This window comes from Octodon degus, unplaced genomic scaffold (assembly GCF_000260255.1).
Source record: "Octodon degus isolate 3935 unplaced genomic scaffold, OctDeg1.0 scaffold00127, whole genome shotgun sequence".
NCBI classification, from domain to species: Eukaryota; Metazoa; Chordata; class Mammalia; order Rodentia; family Octodontidae; genus Octodon; species Octodon degus.
Genome location: NW_004524703.1, coordinates 3,387,545 through 3,392,644, shown reverse-complemented (window position 1 = coordinate 3,392,644; position 5,100 = coordinate 3,387,545).

Sequence of the window (5,100 nt, the reverse complement as noted above, 5' to 3'; positions counted from 1 at the left end):
ATTCTTTTGGGGGTGAGATGATATGTCAATGTTGTTTTTAAGAGAGCCTTTCTTACCTTTTCACTAGCTGCAATGGTGTCTTTAAGGTCTAAAATCTATTTTCACTTTGATTCAAATGGTTTTGCCAGCTCGTAATTGAGGTTTTAATTTCCTTTATATCATTTTGAATCTGCTTCACGCATTCTATTTCTTTCCTATATTGCTTGTTCAAGGATTCCATCATTTTTCTACTCTCCTCTATTGTTTGTCAGTTTCTTCCTTAGAAGCACTTAGTACTTCTTTTATTATAGTTCTCATTTCTTTTTTTTTACTTCAGAAATTATTTCTTAATGTATGTCAGAGAATATGCTCTGTATGCCTTCAATCCTTGACAAGGAGCATTTGTTTTATTGTCCATTATGTAGTGTATTAACTGTGCATTTAAATAAAAAATTATATCATGCCATCATTGAGATGCATTGTATAAGTACCAGTTAGATAAATTTGATTGATAGCTGTCTTCCAATCTGGTATTTAGGTATCAATTTCCTTTAGTTACTGGAAGGGGAAGGCTAAAATCATCATTAATGATCGTAGAGCTAGTGATTCCTCCTGTTTTAAATTTGTCAGTTTTTGCTCCATGTTCTTTGAAGCTATGTTATGAGATACATACAATATTATGATCATTTTTCTTTATGAACATAAAATTTTTTTAGGCTTTGGTAACACATCTGGTCATTTCCTTTCATATGCATAAACTGCGCTTCCTTGTGACTAGTGTTTATGTGAAATCTTTTTTTCAGTTTTATTTTCCAGGTTATTTGTATCTGTTCATGTCTATGTGTATTCATGTGGTTTTACTTTTCTGTCTACTCTGAAAATCAGTCTTTAGTTATAGAGTTTAGTACGTTTATGTTCATTGTGATTGTTGATATGATTACATTTAAACTTGTCATTTTGTTGTTTTTTAGTTGTATTTGTTTTTGTTTTATTTCTGTTTTCTTTGTACTTGTTTTTAGAATAATAGGTCTTAATATTTTAGCCCTTTCCATTGGGTTTTGATTAATTTAAAGAACAACTTTATATATCCTTAATGATTACATCTTCCATGAATTAAAATTGTACCATGGGGGGGAAAGAAAAATTATTTCTGATGTGATTTCCTCTATACCTTTCTGCAGTTATCTCTTTATTTCTGATGCTATTATTTCAGGGATTTCAGGTGTGTGATTTTCAATTTCTTCTATGCTAGTGTCTCCTGCATTTGTTCTGGGTGGGCTCAGCGCCTGAGACCACATTTTGTTCTTTCGCTTTGTCATTTTGTATAGAACTGCCTTCTGACCGTTGATGTAGAGCTTAGAGTTATTACCTTAGCACCAGTCTGGATTTATCAAGTTCACACTTGTCCAGATGGCTATGGTTTGGGTCTGGTTTCTGTGCTCTACTTCTTTGTGCTGCAACCCTTGGAGGTGAACCCTCTGTACCACTCTGGCAAGATGTTCTGCTCTTGGATCATCTGGGTGGGTCTTGCCTCTAGCCTCTTTGCAGGGAGTTCTGCTGCAGGATTTCACACCATGCCTGTATGCCGGGCCTGGCCTCTGGATCGAATGAGGATCCAACAGGCCCCGGGTGGTCTCACTCATATGCTGGGCCTGGGTAGAATTGACTTTCTTTGGTACTTGGTCACAGTAATGAAAAGCTGAACACAGGCATTGTTCCAGCTTTCTGTACTAATGTACCTTCTAGTACTTTCTGAGTGCAGAAGGTTCTATTTCTATCCCCTGACCCATTGCCCTAGTTTCACTCCAGTGGTTTAATATAAGAGAGTTACTGACAACATCCAAAGCAAGATAACTCCAAATGAAAAAGAGAACTTCATACAAAGTAAAGATTTTATTTGTCTCTAACATTCCCCAAAGTGTGTGTTGGGCAGTACAAGGTCAGAAGCAGCATTTAATCTTTAACAAATTCAGCTCTCATGTGCGTGTAGAACACAGGCAGCTCATTTTGATGACTTAAGACTGCAAATAAACACTCAGGAAGCTTCAGTAAAGAATTCTAACTTCTTAGATATAATTAATAAGAATACTGGTTTTGTTCAAACTGTGTCATCCTGGGGGCCTGCCCCTTAGCTCAGTTCTTTAAGTGGCAGCTTCAACAAAGCAGTCAGGCTCAGGTTGCTGCAGTTCAATCCCCACAACTCCAGCCAGCCAAACCTGCCCTGAAGGCATTCGGAGGAAAAAAAAAAAAAAAGAAACAAAAACAAAAACAAAAACAAAAACTGCATCATTCTCAAATTCAAATAGCCCTTTGCCCCTGGCATTTCTCCAGAAATATCGAATCCAGCCAGGGAGATAGCTCAGCCGCATAAGCACCTGTCTGGCAAGCGCAAGGTCCTGAGTTCAATCCCTGGAACCAAAAACAAAAAACAAACAAAAATAGCTCCAGTAATATTGATACCCAGGGTTTTTTTGTTTGTTTGTTTGTTTTATTTTCTTTTTAAAAAAATTCTTTTCTTGTGCAATTCACAGGGCCTGACTCCCAGCACCATTCCTAATGACTGGGTGCTGTATTCTTATATGCAATTGAGCTGAACTGAAAAACCTTTGAAATCATCTGGCATTTCGGATTCCTGCGCATGACCAACCACACTGTACTGGCCGTGGCCTTTCTTTCCCAAATGGTCCTAGTTGACTGATTCGCTCTGTGGCATGAGGGTTGTCAGCCTGACCTCAGACTGGAGATCTTGGGTGGTTTCTTCCAGGGACAGTGGTCAGCATTGCTGCTTCCCACATGCCCCATCTGTCCTGCTCCTACAATTCCCAGGACCTCCTCTTCTGACTCTCCCAGGGTTCCGTGCGTACACCCAGTCCTGTGCAGACAGAGACCTCATCTTTGCTAACTCAGTGTCCTTTACCTCTCATCTCTCCATCTTTTCAGCATAAATACCTGTCTTTTCTTTGTTTGTTTATGCCTTTGGTTTGTGTATTCATTCATATGGTGAAAAAAACTCCTTTGCTGTCATGTTTGTACGACTTGAGGAAACAAATCTGTTTTCCATCTATCATGTGTAACACCCCAGAATATTTTTACTGAGAAAACAAAATTCAGCCCTGATAGTGTTTTGTTCACAGATAAGTGACATGGCTGTGCAGTTCCTCAATGTGGAGTGCAGAGATGAGGAACTGAAGGGATTCTTTATGGCCTGATAAGGATTTGGCACTCGATTCAGAAAGCAACACAGAGCTTCTAGAAAAATCCAAGCAGGAATTCTTGTGCACAGAACCCTCTCAGGTGGTTTGGTTTCTCTTATCTTTGAACTCACATTGAATCTGTTGCTCCCAGTCTGGCACATTCTGCTGGAACTCTCTAAGTTATGAAAATGTTCTTATATGGTACTATCCAATATGGTAGCCACTAATAGAAATGAGGGGAGAGCTTCATAGTTCCATGCCACCTGAAGGGGAAAGAAAAGAAACACAATGAAGTGGAACAGTCTCCTGGGAATACCGGCTGGACACTGATGTGAGGTCCAACAAGAAGTCTGCCCATCTATTGCCCCAGTAGGGGTGTCTTTGTGTCCGCATGGCTTGGGCCTCTTCCATACAAAGAGACCCAACCCTGGGAAAGTGGGTCTGTCTGTCCTGATATTCTTTATAAACAGAGAAATACATCGATGCTGCATGCTGAATTCCTGAACCAACCAGATCTTTGCAGGGTAGTAGATGACCACTTTGGATTTGATTCATGGGAAACGCATAAACATTAACAGCTGCACAGATGCTGAAGGATAGCCAGAAGCAGAGTGGAAGCCAGAGAGCGGGAGAAATCCTCAGGGGGTGAGGGTGCTAGTCACAAATGAGTAGAACCAGTAGAGTAGTCTTGTCACTGTGGTAATCAAGGGTAAGAGTAGAGTCTCTTATTTACCAGCCATTGTCTCTGAGACACAGCCATGCCCCTGTGCCACTAACTCTGCGAGTGTCCTCACCAGGAGGTGACTGGTGGAATCCTACCTCCAGGTGACCTGAGTCCCTCGGCATTCCTTGCCTGCTAAAAAAAAGCTGACTGTGCCCTGGAGTAAACGCTGACTTCGCAGGTTTCCCAGCTCGTGCGTTGGGGCTGAGCCAGACCAGCTCCAAAGTGCTTTGCAGCTATAATTGTTACTTTGACACAAGGTCACATTGGGACAAAGTGAGTGGTTCCTACCACAGTATTCCACAAATATGACTGAAGGAGAGGTTGTTGCAGTGTGGAGCAGCCCGGGTCTCTGAGCAGCGGTCTCCAGCATGGGGGCCTGGCCAAACCTCGCCAGAGACTTGGCAGAAGAGAAGCTCTGTGGGATCGCTCTGGGCACCCTGGCTCCTTCCATCCTGCTGTGTGCTGCTTCTGCCTCATAAACAGCACTTTCTAAAACAATGGGTTTCTTTTTCCCCCTTTTATAATTGCATAATTCTTGGAGAGAAAAATAAGACAAGAAAAGTAAAATCATGATTATTTCTACTACCTAAAATGGTGCTTGTTAAATTCAATTATTTTTCTTCTCTTCAGACATTTTCTACCCAATGTTTTATCATAAACATTTTCTATTATCAGATGGTCTATGAAGATTATTTGAATAGCTGTGCAGTATGATATCATATGATCCTGCCAAAATCTAGCTCGCTCGCTGGCTTTGCAGTTCCCATCCTTTTTCAATATTTTAAACAATGCCTTGAAAGACAGATTTAGTACATCAGATGTCTCCATCCGCATGGCAGCTGTAACAGCACCATAGACTGGGGTCTGATAAGAAACGGAGGTTAATTTCTCATAGCTCTTCAGCCTGGGAGCTCAAGGTGAAGACAGAGGTGACTCGAGTGAGGGCTGCTTCCCGGTTCACAGACGGCACCTTTTCCCTGTGTCCTCCTGGTGATGGCGGTGAGGGAGCTTTTGGGGGCATTTTATAAGGTCAACAATCCCACTCATGAGGCTCCCCCCTCACAACCCATCTTTTTCCAGAAGCCATATCTCTAATACTATCATTTTAGGGTTATTATTGCAGTAGTACTTTGGTGGTGGGGGCTCCACCCTCAGCAGTTAGTCCTTTATAAAAGGGCTCAAGGAAGCTTGCACGGTCCTCCC